Below are 14,720 nucleotides of genomic sequence, written 5' to 3'. Positions count from 1 at the left end.
TACACAGCAGTCTTGGGGCGGGTTATAGAGTAAGGAGAAGCGGAGAGCAGCGTCCTGGCCGGTGCAGCGGCGGCGGCTGTGATACAGACAGCACACTCCCATTGGCTAGTTACACAGCAGTCTCGGGGCGGGTCATAGAGGAAGGAGAAGCGGAGAGCAGCGTCCTGGCCGGTGCAGCGGCAGCTATGATACAGACAGAACACTCCCATTGGCTAGTTACAAAGCAGTCTCGGGGCGGGTTATAGAGGAAGGAGAAGTGGAGAGCAGCGTCCTGGCCGGTGCAACGGCGGCTATGATACAGACAGTACACTCCCATTGGCTAGTTACACAGCAGTCTCGGGGCGGGTTATAGAGGAAGGAGAAGCGGAGAGCAGCGTCCTGGCCGATGCAGCGGCAGCTGTGATACAGACGGCACACTCCCATTGGCTAGTTACACAGCAGTCTCGGGGCGGATCATAGAGGAAGGAGAAGCGGAGAGCAGCGTCCTGGCCGATGCAGCGGCAGCTGTGATACAGACGGCACACTCCCATTGGCTAGTTACACAGCAGTATCGGGGCGGGTCATAGAGGAAGGAGGAGCGGAGAGCAGCGTCCTGGCCGGTGCAGCGGCGGCGGCTGTGATACAGACAGCACACTCCCATTGGCTAGTTACACAGCAGTCTCGGGGCGGGTTATAGAGGAAGGAGAAGCGGAGAGCAGCGTCCTGGCCGGTGCAGCGGCAGCTATGATACAGACAGAACACTCCCATTGGCTAGTTACACAGCAGTCTTGGGGCGGGTTATAGAGGAAGGAGAAGCGGAGAGCAGCGTCCTGGCCGGTGCAGCGGCGGCGGCTGTGATACAGACATCACACTCCCATTGGCTAGTTACACAGCAGTCTCGGGGCGGGTTATAGAGGAAGAAGCGGAGAGCAGCGTCCTGGCCGGTGCAGCGGCAGCTGTGATACAGACGGCACACTCCCATTGGCTAGTTACACAGCAGTCTCGGGGCGGGTTATAGAGGAAGGAGAAGCGGAGAGCAGCGTCCTGGCCAATGCAGCGACAGCTGTGATACAGACGGCACACTCCCATTGGCTAGTTACACAGCAGTCTCGGGGCGGGTCATAGAGGAAGGAGAAGCGGAGAGCAGCGTCCTGGCCGGTGCAGCGGCGGCTGTGATACAGACAGAACACTCCCATTGGCTAGTTACACAGCAGTCTCGGGCGGGTTATAGAGGAAGGAGAAGCGGAGAGCAGCGTCCTGGCCAATGCAGCGGCAGCTATGATACAGACAGCACACTCCCATTGGCTAGTTACACAGCAGTCTCGGGGCGGGTCATAGAGGAAGGAAAAGCAGAGAGCAGCGTCCTGGCCGATGCAGCAGCAGTTGTGATACAGACGGCACACTCCCATTGGCTAGTTACACAGCAGTCTTGGGGCGGGTTATAGAGTAAGGAGAAGCGGAGAGCAGCGTCCTGGCCGGTGCAGCGGCGGCGGCTGTGATACAGACAGCACACTCCCATTGGCTAGTTACACAGCAGTCTCGGGGCGGGTCATAGAGGAAGGAGGAGCGGAGAGCAGCGTCCTGGCCGGTGCAGCGGCGGCGGCTGTGATACAGACAGCACACTCCCATTGGCTAGTTACACAGCAGTCTCGGGGCGGGTTATAGAGGAAGGAGAAGCGGAGAGCAGCGTCCTGGCCGGTGCAGCGGCAGCTATGATACAGACAGAACACTCCCATTGGCTAGTTACACAGCAGTCTCGGGGCGGGTTATAGAGGAAGAAGCGGAGAGCAGCGTCCTGGCCGGTGCAGCGGCGGCTATGACACAGACAGCACACTCCCATGTCAGGTCCGGGTGTTTTTGTGAATCCGTTAACCCGGGACCAACCACAGGTGTAGGTGCTGGGCTATGAAGAAAGCAGGGAGGACGAAGAAAGTTCCGATTCATATATTTATTCAAAATAACAATTCAGTAAAGAGTTAACTGACAAGTTGTTAATCATCATATTATACTGAAGTATTGCAGGAATAATATGCAAGAGAAAACTCAAAAATACATAAAAGAAATGTTCATGGAAACATATGCAAAACAAGCTGATGAATAAATGTTGGATTGTCCAAATATAAACGAGCTTTGATGCTGAACTGCAGAATATGATTAACTGGATAATGCAGACATGAAGAGATAACTGTAAGGATTTGCAATGGAGTTTTGAGAGTTAACTGAGAGACTGTGAAGAATTATCCTTGTTATGACAACATAGCAAATATAAACAAGCTTTGATGCTGAACTGCAGAATGTTATTAACTGGTTAATGCAGACATGGAGAATTAACTGTAAGAATTGGCAATGGAGCTTTGAGAGTTAACTGAGAGACTGTGATGAATTATCCTTGTAATGACAACATAGCAAATAAAAGTACTGAATTGGGTTACTTGCGGGTTCCGGAGATCACTGTGAAACTGTAGTAGAAGACAAGGTGATGAATGGGTTAAATGCAGAGTTGAACAAACGAACAGCTGAGAGAAACAGAATCCTCCAGACTTTGAATGATAGGCAGACTGACAAGGTAACCTCATGCAGGACACTGGGAATCCAACTATTTCCAATAGGAGTGCAATTAACTGACAGCACAGCAGAGAGCCGGTGGATCTTTCAGCAGTGAAGGCTGCAGACGGACCTCTGGGAACGGAGGCGATATCTGGACCACGGGAATCACACAGGAATGCACGGAGAGAGCTCAGAGCTAGAGCACAGCTTTGATACAACAAAGCACTGGCCCAGAGTAACATAATCCCAGCCTACTTAAAGGCAGCACAAGCACGGGATTGGCTTACACCTGCCCACAGGTGTTTTCACAAGTGCTCTGTATTAGCTATTTGGTCTCCAACATGGCCACCTCCTATACAGCAGACACACCGCAGTGCCTTAGGCCATTTGGTCCCCGCACTCACAGTTCCCAGACTCTGCATTACCTGTGCCATTGATCACGCCGTGTCCCCACACGGGCGCACAGCACCGCGAGCAACCGCACTGGCAACGGATGAACCCCAGAACCCGCAGAGGTAAGAGACCGGTTCGTGACATCCCATTGGCTAGTTACACAGCAGTCTCGGGGCGGGTTATAGAGGAAGGAGAAGCGGAGAGCAGCGTCCTGGCCGATGCAGCAGAAGCTGTGATACAGACAGAACCCTCCCATTGCCTAGTTACACAGCAGTCTCGGGGCGAGTTATAGAGGAAGGAGAAGCGGAGAGCAGCGTCCTGGGCGGTGCATCGGCGGCTATGATACAGACAGCACACTCCCATTGGCTAGTTACACAGCAGTCTCGGGGCAGGTTATAGAGGAAGGAGAAGCAGAGTGCAGCGTCCTGGCCGATGCAGCGGCAGCTGTGATACAGACGGCACACTCCCATTGGCTAGTTACACAGCAGTCTCGGGGCTAGTTATACAGGAAGGAGAAGCGGAGAGCAGCGTCCTGGCCGGTGCAGCGGCGGCTGTGATACAGACAACACACTCCCATTGGCTAGTTACACAGCAGTCTCGGGGCGGGATATAGAGGAAGGAGAAGCGGAGAGCAGCGTCCTGGCCGGTGCAGCGGCGGCTGTGATACAGACAACACACTCCCATTGGCTAGTTACACAGCAGTCTCGGGGCGGGTTATAGAGGAAGTAGAAGCGGAGAGCAGCGTCCTGGCCGGTGCAGCGGCAGCTATGATACAGACAGAACACTCCCATTGGCTAGTTACACAGCAGTCTCGGGGCGGGTTATAGAGGAAGAAGCGGAGAGCAGCGTCCTGGCCGATGCAGCGGCAGCTATGATACAGACAGAACACTCCCATTGGCTAGTTAAACAGCAGTCTCGGGGCGGGTTATAGAGGAAGAAGCGGAGAGCAGCGTCCTGGCCGGTGCAGCGGCGGCTATGATACAGACAGCACACTCCCATTGGCTAGTTACACAGCAGTCTCGGGGCGGGTTATAGAGGAAGGAGAAGCGGAGAGCAGCGTCCTGGCCGATGCAGCGGAAGCTGTGATACAGGCGGCACACTCCCATTGGCTATTTACACAGCAGTCTCGGGGCGGGTCATAGAGGAAGGAGAAGCGGAGAGCAGCGTCCTGGCCGATGCAGCGGCAGCTGTGATACAGACGGCACACTCCCATTGGCTAGTTACACAGCAGTCTCTGGGCGGGACATAGAGGAAGGAGAAGCGGAGAGCAGCATCCTGGCCGGTGCAGCGGCGGCGGCTGTGATACAGACAGCACACTCCCATTGACTAGTTACACAGCAGTCTCGGGGGGTATCCGGACTCCAGGTCGACAACAAAAAGGTCGACACACCTTAGGTCGACGCCAATTGGTCGACACACCTTAGGTCGACATGGACAAAAGGTCGACATGGACAAAAGGTCGACAGGAACAAGGTCGACATGGAAAAAGGTCGACATGAGTTTTTCACGATTTTTTTCTTTTTTTTAACCTTTTCATACTTAACGATCCACGTGGACTACGATTGGAACGGTAATCTGTGCCGAGCGAAGCGGTAGCGGAGCGAAGGCACCATGCCCGAAGTATGGCGAGCGAAGCGAGCCATGCGAGGGGACGCGGTGCACTAATTGGGGTTCCCGGTCACTCTATGAAGAAAACGACACCAAAAAACATAAAAAACTCATGTCGACCTTTTTTCATGTCGACATTGTTCCTGTCGACCTTTTGTCCATGTCTACCTTTTGCCCATGTCGACCCAAGGTGTGTCGACCAATTGGCGTCGACCTAAGGTGTGTCGACCTTTTTGTTGTCGACCCTGAGTCCCAGACCCGGAGAAGCGGGGAGCAGCATCCTGGCCGGTGCAGCGGCAACGGCTGTGATACAGACAGCACACTCCCATTGGCTAGTTACACAGCAGTCTCGGGGCGGGTTATAGAGGAAGGAGAAGCGGAGAGCAGCGTCCTGGCCGATGCAGCAGAAGCTGTGATACAGACAGAACCCTCCCATTGCCTAGTTACACAGCAGTCTCGGGGCGAGTTATAGAGGAAGGAGAAGCGGAGAGCAGCGTACTGGGCGGTGCAGCGGTGGCGGCTGTGATACAGACGGCACACTCCCATTGGCTAGTTACACAGCAGTCTCAGGGCGGGTCATAGAGGAAGGAAAAGCAGAGAGCAGCGTCCTGGCCGGTGCAGCGGCGGCTATGATACAGACAGCACACTCCCATTGGCTAGTTACACAGCAGTCTCGGGGCGGGTTATAGAGGAAGGAGAAGCGGAGAGCAGCGTCCTGGCCGATGCAGCGGCAGCTGTGATACAGACGGCACACTCCCATTGGCTAGTTACACAACAGTCTCGGGGCGGGTCATAGAGGAAGGAGAAGCGGAGAGCAGCGTCCTGGCCGATGCAGCGGCAGCTGTGATACAGACGGCACACTCCCATTGGCTAGTTACACAGCAGTCTCAGGGCGGGTCATAGAGGAAGGAGAAGCGGAGAGCAGCGTCCTGGCCGGTGCAGCGGCAGCTATGATACAGACAGAACACTCCCATTGGCTAGTTACACAGCAGTCTCAGGGCGGGTTATAGAGGAAGAAGAAGCGGAGAGCAACGTCCTGGCCGGTGCAGCGGCGGCTGTGATACAGACAGCACACTCCCATTGGCTAGTTACACAGCAGTCTCGGGGCGGGTTATAGAGGAAGGAGAAGCGGAGAGCAGCGTCCTGGCCGGTGCAGCGGCGGCTGTGATACAGACAGCACACTCCCATTGGCTAGTTACACAGCAGTCTCGGGGCGGGTTATAGAGGAAGAAGCGGAGAGCAGCGTCCTGGCCGGTGCAGCGGCGGCTGTGATACGGACAGCACACTCCCATTGGCTAGTTACACAGCAGTCTCGGGGCGGGTTATAGAGGAAGGAGAAGCGGAGAGCAGCGTCCTGGCCGGTGCAGCGGCGGCTGTGATACGGACAGCACACTCCCATTGGCTAGTTACACAGCAGTCTCGGGGCAGGTTATAGAGGAAGGAGAAGCAGAGAGCAGCATACTGGGCAGTGCAGCGGCGGCGGCTGTGATACAGACAGCACACTCCCATTGGCTAGTTACACAGCAGTCTCTGGGCGGGTCATAGAGGAAGGAAAAGCAGAGAGCAGCGTCCTGGCCGGTGCAGCGGCGGTTATGATACAGACAGCACACTCCCATTGGCTAGTTACACAGCAGTCTCGGGGCAGGAATAGAGGAAGGAGAAGCGGAGAGCAGCGTACTGGGCGGTGCAGCGGCGGCTATGATACAGACAGCACACTCCCATTGGCTAATTACACAGCAGTCTCGGGGCGGGTCATAGAGGAAGGAGAAGCGGAGAGCAGCGTCCTAGCCGGTGCAGCGGCGGCTATGATACAGACAGCACACTCCCATTGGGTAGTTAAACAGCAGTCTCGGGGCGGGTTATAGAGGAAGGAGAAGCGGAGAGCAGCGTTGTGGCTGGTGCAGCGGCGGCTGTGATACAGACAGCACACTCCCATTGGCTAGTTACACAGCAGTCTCGGGGCGGGTTATAGAGGAAGGAGAAGCGGAGAGCAGCGTACTGGGCGGTGCAGCGGTGGCGGCTGTGATACAGACGGCACACTCCCATTGGCTAGTTACACAGCAGTCTCGGGGCGGGTCATAGAGGAAGGAGGAGCGGAGAGCAGCGTCCTGGCCGGTGCAGCGGCGGCGGCTGTGATACAGACAGCACACTCCCATTGGCTAGTTACACAGCAGTCTCGGGGCGGGTTATAGAGGAAGGAGAAGCGGAGAGCAGCGTCCTGGCCGGTGCAGCGGCAGCTATGATACAGACAGAACACTCCCATTGGCTAGTTACACAGCAGTCTCGGGGCGGGTTATAGAGGAAGAAGCGGAGAGCAGCGTCCTGGCCGGTGCAGCGGCGGCTATGACACAGACAGCACACTCCCATTGGCTAGTTACACAGCAGTCTCGGGGCGGGTTATAGAGGAAGGAGAAGCGGAGAGCAGCGTCCTGGCCGATGCAGCAGAAGCTGTGATACAGACAGAACCCTCCCATTGCCTAGTTACACAGCAGTCTCGGGGCGAGTTATAGAGGAAGGAGAAGCGGAGAGCAGCGTACTGGGCGGTGCAGCGGCGGCTATGATACAGACAGCACACTCCCATTGGCTAGTTACACAGCAGTCTCGGGGCAGGTTATAGAGGAAGGAGAAGCAGAGTGCAGCGTCCTGGCCGATGCAGCGGCAACTGTGATACAGACGGCACACTCCCATTGGCTAGTTACACAGCAGTCTCGGGGCTCGTTATACAGGAAGGAGAAGCGGAGAGCAGCGTCCTGGGCGGTGCAGCGGCGGCTGTGATACAGACAACACACTCCCATTGGCTAGTTACACAGCAGTCTCGGGGCGGGTTATAGAGGAAGGAGAAGCGGAGAGCAGCGTCCTGGCCGGTGCAGCGGCGGCTGTGATACAGCCAACACACTCCCATTGGCTAGTTACACAGCAGTCTCGGGGCGGGTTATAGAGGAAGTAGAAGCGGAGAGCAGCGTCCTGGCCGGTGCAGCGGCAGCTATGATACAGACAGAACACTCCCATTGGCTAGTTACACAGCAGTCTCGGGGCGGGTTATAGAGGAAGAAGCGGAGAGCAGCGTCCTGGCCGGTGCAGCGGCGGCTATGATACAGACAGCACACTCCCATTGGCTAGTTACACAGCAGTCTCGGGGCGGGTTATAGAGGAAGGAGAAGCGGAGAGCAGCGTCCTGGCCGATGCAGCGGAAGCTGTGATACAGGCGGCACACTCCCATTGGCTAGTTACACAGCAGTCTCGGGGCGGGTTATAGAGGAAGGAGAAGCGGAGAGCAGCGTCCTGGCCGATGCAGCGGAAGCTGTGATACAGGCGGCACACTCCCATTGGCTAGTTACACAGCAGTCTCGGGGCGGGTCATAGAGGAAGGAGAAGCGGAGAGCAGCATCCTGGCCGGTGCAGCGGCGGCGGCTGTGATACAGACAGCACACTCCCATTGGCTAGTTACACAGCAGTCTCGGGGGGTATCCGGACTCCAGGTCGACAACAAAAAGGTCGACACACCTTAGGTCGACGCCAATTGGTCGACACACCTTAGGTCGACATGGACAAAAGGTCGACATTGACAAAAGGTCGACAGGAACAATGTCGACATGGAAAAAGGTCGACATGAGTTTTTCACGATTTTTTTATTTTTTTGAACCTTTTCATACTTAACGATCCACGTGGACTACGATTGGAACGGTAATCTGTGCCGAGCGAAGCTGTAGCGGAGCGAAGGCACCATGCCCGAAGCATGGCGAGCGAAGCGGTGCACTAATTGGGGTTCCCGGTCACTCTATGAAGAAAACGACACCAAAAAACATAAAAAACTCATGTCGACCTTTCTTCATGTCGACATTGTTCCTGTCGACCTTTTGTCCATGTCTACCTTTTGCCCATGTCGACCCAAGGTGTGTCGACCAATTGGCGTCGACCTAAGGTGTGTCGACCTTTTTGTTGTCGACCCTGAGTCCCAGACCCGGAGAAGCGGGGAGCAGCATCCTGGCCGGTGCAGCGGCAACGGCTGTGATACAGACAGCACACTCCCATTGGCTAGTTACACAGCAGTCTCGGGGCGGGTTATAGAGGAAGGAGAAGCGGAGAGCAGCGTCCTGGCCGATGCAGCAGAAGCTGTGATACAGACAGAACCCTCCCATTGCCTAGTTACACAGCAGTCTCGGGGCGAGTTATAGAGGAAGGAGAAGCGGAGAGCAGCGTACTGGGCGGTGCAGCGGTGGCGGCTGTGATACAGACGGCACACTCGCATTGGCTAGTTACACAGCAGTCTCAGGGCGGGTAATAGAGGAAGGAAAAGCAGAGAGCAGCGTCCTGGCCGGTGCAGCGGCGGCTATGATACAGACAGCACACTCCCATTGGCTAGTTACACAGCAGTCTCGGGGCGGGTTATAGAGGAAGGAGAAGCGGAGAGCAGCGTCCTGGCCGATGCAGCGGCAGCTGTGATACAGACGGCACACTCCCATTGGCTAGTTACACAACAGTCTCGGGGCGGGTCATAGAGGAAGGAGAAGCGGAGAGCAGCGTCCTGGCCGATGCAGCGGCAGCTGTGATACAGACGGCACACTCCCATTGGCTAGTTACACAGCAGTCTCAGGGCGGGTCATAGAGGAAGGAGAAGCGGAGAGCAGCGTCCTGGCCGGTGCAGCGGCAGCTATGATACAGACAGAACACTCCCATTGGCTAGTTACACAGCAGTCTCAGGGCGGGTTATAGAGGAAGAAGAAGCGGAGAGCAACGTCCTGGCCGGTGCAGCGGCGGCTGTGATACAGACAGCACACTCCCATTGGCTAGTTACACAGCAGTCTCGGGGCGGGTTATAGAGGAAGGAGAAGCGGAGAGCAGCGTCCCGGCCGGTGCAGCAGCGGCTGTGATACAGACAGCACACTCCCATTGGCTAGTTACACAGCAGTCTCGGGGCGGGTTATAGAGGAAGAAGCGGAGAACAGCGTCCTGGCCGGTGCAGCGGCGGCTGTGATACGGACAGCACACTCCCATTGGCTAGTTACACAGCAGTCTCGGGGCGGGTTATAGAGGAAGGAGAAGCGGAGAGCAGCGTCCTGGCCGGTGCAGCGGCGGCTGTGATACGGACAGCACACTCCCATTGGCTAGTTACACAGCAGTCTCTGGGCGGGTCATAGAGGAAGGAAAAGCAGAGAGCAGCGTCCTGGCCGGTGCAGCGGCGGTTATGATACAGACAGCACACTCCCATTGGCTAGTTACACAGCAGTCTCGGGGCGGGAATAGAGGAAGGAGAAGCGGAGAGCAGCGTACTGGGCGGTGCAGCGGCGGCTATGATACAGACAGCACACTCCCATTGGCTAATTACACAGCAGTCTCGGGGCGGGTCATAGAGGAAGGAGAAGCGGAGAGCAGCGTCCTAGCCGGTGCAGCGGCGGCTATGATACAGACAGCACACTCCCATTGGGTAGTTACACAGCAGTCTCGGGGCGGGTTATTGAGGAAGGAGAAGCGGAGAGCAGCGTTGTGGCTGGTGCAGCGGCGGCTGTGATACAGACAGCACACTCCCATTGGCTAGTTACACAGCAGTCTCGGGGCGGGTTATAGAGGAAGGAGAAGCGGAGAGCAGCGTACTGGGCGGTGCAGCGGTGGCGGCTGTGATACAGACGGCACACTCCCATTGGCTAGTTACACAGCAGTCTCAGGGCGGGTCATAGAGGAAGGAGAAGCGGAGAGCAGCGTCCTGGCCGGTGCAGCGGCAGCTATGATACAGACAGAACACTCCCATTGGCTAGTTACACAGCAGTCTCAGGGCGGGTTATAGAGGAAGAAGAAGCGGAGAGCAACGTCCTGGCCGGTGCAGCGGCGGCTGTGATACAGACAGCACACTCCCATTGGCTAGTTACACAGCAGTCTCGGGGCGGGTTATAGAGGAAGGAGAAGCGGAGAGCAGCGTCCTGGCCGGTGCAGCGGCGGCTGTGATACAGACAGCACACTCCCATTGGCTAGTTACACAGCAGTCTCGGGGCAGGTTATAGAGGAAGGAGAAGCAGAGAGCAGCATACTGGGCAGTGCAGCGGCGGCGGCTGTGATACAGACAGCACACTCCCATTGGCTAGTTACACAGCAGTCTCTGGGCGGGTCATAGAGGAAGGAAAAGCAGAGAGCAGCGTCCTGGCCGGTGCAGCGGCGGTTATGATACAGACAGCACACTCCCATTGGCTAGTTACACAGCAGTCTCGGGGCGGGAATAGAGGAAGGAGAAGCGGAGAGTAGCGTACTGGGCGGTGCAGCGGCGGCTATGATACAGACAGCACACTCCCATTGGCTAATTACACAGCAGTCTCGGGGCGGGTCATAGAGGAAGGAGAAGCGGAGAGCAGCGTCCTAGCCGGTGCAGCGGCGGCTATGATACAGACAGCACACTCCCATTGGGTAGTTACACAGCAGTCTCGGGGCGGGTTATAGAGGAAGGAGAAGCGGAGAGCAGTGTACTGGCTGGTGCAGCGGCGGCTGTGATACAGACAGCACACTCCCATTGGCTAGTTGCACAGCAGTCTCGGGCGGGTTATAGAGGAAGGAGAAGCGGAGAGCAGTGTACTGGCTGGTGCAGCGGCGGCTGTGATACAGACAGCACACTCCCATTGGCTAGTTACACAGCAGTCTCGGGGCGGGTTATAGAGGAAGAAGCGGAGAGCAGCGTTCTGGCTGGTGCAGCGGCGGCTGTGATACAGACAGCACACTCCCATTGGCTAGTTACACAGCAGTCTCGGGGCAGGTTATAGAGGAAGGAGAAGCGGAGAGCAGCGTCCCGGGTGGCTGTGATACAGACGGCACACGTTTTATTATACACACAGTAAAGGTGCTGTAAAGCTTATATACGAGTCTGCGCACGCAGCAGCGGATAACACAAGATGATTCCTGTAGTATTAGCATTAGTACATACAGCTGCTGCGCTACCGTATCCGTCTCTGTATCACGCCTGTACTATGTAACCTCTGGTACTTACTGTATGAGTCTAGTCTTCTTAATTCCCACCATACCTCACCTGTAATAGGTCTCATCATACCTCACCTGTTATACTGTAATATGACACCCAGGAGCTGCCCCTGTGCCCAGCTGTATCTGCCTCTGACACCCAGGAGCTGCCCCTGTGCCCAGCTGTATCTGCCTCTGACACCCAGGAGATGCCCCTGTGCCCAGCTGTATCTGCCTCCGACACCCAGGAGATGCCCCTGTTCCCAGCTGTATCTGCCTCCGACACCCAGGAGATGCCCCTGTTCCCAGCTGTATCTGCCTCCGACACCCAGGAGATGCCCCTGTGCCCAGCTGTATCTGCCTCCGACACCCAGGAGTTGCCCCTGTGCCCAGCTGTATCTGCCTCCGACACCCAGGAGTTGCCCCTGTGCCCAGCTGTATCTGCCTCTGACACCCAGGAGCTGCCCCTGTGCCCAGCTGTATCTGCCTCCGACACCCAGGAGTTGCCCCGTCCCTGCTGTATCTGCCTCTGACACCCAGGAGATGCCCCTGTTCCCAGCTGTATCTGCCTCCGACACCCAGGAGATGCCCCTGTGCCCAGCTGTATCTGCCTCCGACACCCAGGAGTTGCCCCTGTGCCCAGCTGTATCTGCCTCCGACACCCAGGAGTTGCCCCTGTGCCCAGCTGTATCTGCCTCTGACACCCGGGAGCTGCCCCTGTGCCCAGCTGTATCTGCCTCCGACACCCAGGAGTTGCCCCGTCCCTGCTGTATCTGTCTCTGACACCCAGGAGATGCTCCTGTGCCCAGCTGTATCTGCCTCCGACACCCAGGAGTTGCCCCTGTGCCCAGCTGTATCTGCCTCTGACACCCAGGAGCTGCCCCTGTGCCCAGCTGTATCTGCCTCTGACACCCAGGAGCTGCCCCTGTTCCCAGCTGTATCTGCCTCTGACACCCAGGAGCTGCCCCTGTGCCCAGCTGTATCTGCCTCCGACACCCAGGAGATGCCCCTGTGCCCAGCTGTATCTGCCTCCGACACCCAGGAGATGCCCCTGTGCCCAGCTGTATCTGCCTCCGACACCCAGGAGCTGCCCTGGTGCCTAGCTGTATCTGCCTCTGACACCCAGGAGCTGCCCCTGTGCCCAGCTGTATCTGCCTCCGACACCCGGGAGCTGCCCCTGTGCCCAGCTGTATCTGCCTCCGACACCCAGGAGCTGCCCCTGTGCCCAGCTGTATCTGCCTCCGACACCCAGGAGCTGCCCCTGTGCCCAGCTGTATCTGCCTCCGACACCCAGGAGCTGCCCCTGTGCCCAGCTGTATCTGCCTCTGACACCCGGGAGCTGCCCCTGTGCCCAGCTGTATCTGCCTCTGACACCCGGGAGCTGCCCCTGTGCCCAGCTGTGACTGCCTCTGACACCCAGGAGATGCCCCTGTGCCCAGCTGTATCTGCCTCTGACACCCAGGAGATGCCCCTATGCCCAGCTGTATCTGCCTCTGACACCCAGGAGCTGCCCCGGTGCCCTGCTGTATCTGCCTCTGACACCCAGGAGTTGCCCCGTCCCTGCTGTATCTGCCTCTGACACCCGGGAGCTGCCCCTGTGCCCAGCTGTATCTGCCTCCGACACCCAGGAGTTGCCCCTGTGCCCAGCTGTATCTGCCTCTGACACCCAGGAGATGCTCCTGTGCCCAGCTGTATCTGCCTCTGACACCCAGGAGATGCCCCTATGCCCAGCTGTATCTGCCTCTGACACCCAGGAGCTGCCCCGGTGCCCTGCTGTATCTGCCTCTGACACCCAGGAGTTGCCCCGTCCCTGCTGTATCTGCCTCTGACACCCGGGAGCTGCCCCTGTGCCCAGCTGTATCTGCCTCCGACACCCAGGTGTTGCCCCTGTGCCCAGCTGTATCTGCCTCTATCACCCAGGAGATGCTCCTGTGCCCAGCTGTATCTGCCTCTGACACCCAGGAGATGCTCCTGTGCCCAGCTGTATCTGCCTCCGACACCCAGGAGCTGCCCCTGTGCCCAGCTGTATCTGCCTCTGACACCCAGGAGCTGCCCCGTCCCTGCTGTATCTGCCTCTGACACCCGGGAGCTGCCCCTGTGCCCAGCTGTATCTGCCTCTGACACCCAGGAGATGCCCCTGTGCCCAGCTGTATCTGCCTCTGACACCCAGGAGCTACCCCTATGCCCAGCTGTATCTGCCTCCGACACCCAGGAGCTGCCCTTGTGCCCTGCTGTAACCGCCTCCGACACCCAGGAGCTGCCCCTGTGCCCAGCTGTATCTGCCTCTGACACCCAGCTGTATCTGCCTCTGACACCCAGGAGTTGCCCCTGTGCCCAGCTGTGACTGCCTTTGACACCCAGGAGAAGCCCCTGTGCCCAGCTGTATCTGCCCGACACCCGGGAGCTGCCCCTGTGCCCAGCTGTATCTGCCTCCGACACCCAGGAGATGCCCCTGTGCCCAGCTGTATCTGCCTCTGACACCCGGGAGCTGCCCCTGTGCCCAGCTGTATCTGCCTCTGACACCCAGGAGTTGCCCCTGTGCCCAGCTGTGACTGCCTTTGACACCCAGGAGATGCCCCTGTGCCCAGCTGTATCTGCCTCCGACACCCAGGAGCTGCCCCTGTGCCTTGCTGTAACCGCCTCCGACACCCAGGAGCTGCCCCTGTGCCCAGCTGTATCTGCCTCTGACACCCAGGAGATGCCCCTGTGCCCAGCTGTATCTGCCTCTGACACCCAGGAGATGCCCCTGTGCCCAGCTGTATCTGCCTCTGACACCCAGGAGATGCCCCTGTGCCCAGCTGTAACCGCCTCTGACACCCAGGAGCTGCTCCTGTGCCCAGCTGTGACTGCCTCTGACACCCAGGAGCTGCCCCTGTGCCCAGCTGTATCTGCCTCCGACACCCAGGAGATGCCCCTGTGCCCAGCTGTGACCGCCTCTGACACCCAGGAGATGCCCCTGTGCCCAGCTGTGACTGCCTCTGACACCCAGGAGATGCCCCTGTGCCCGCTGTGACTGCCTGACACCCAGGAGCTGCCCCTGTGCCCAGCTGTATCTGCCTCCGACACCCAGGAGATGCCCCTGTGCCCAGCTGTGACCACCTCTGACACCCAGGAGATGCCCCTGTGCCCAGCTGTGACTGCCTCTGACACCCAGGAGATGCCCCTGTGCCCGCTGTGACTGCCTGACACCCAGGAGATGCCCATGTGCCCAGCTGTATCTGCCTCCGACACCCAGGAGATGCCCCTGTGCCCAGCTG

This window comes from Pseudophryne corroboree, chromosome 5 (assembly GCF_028390025.1).
Source record: "Pseudophryne corroboree isolate aPseCor3 chromosome 5, aPseCor3.hap2, whole genome shotgun sequence".
NCBI classification, from domain to species: Eukaryota; Metazoa; Chordata; class Amphibia; order Anura; family Myobatrachidae; genus Pseudophryne; species Pseudophryne corroboree.
The sequence above is the reverse complement of the archived record's forward strand: the minus strand, read 5'-3'. Positions refer to the sequence as shown.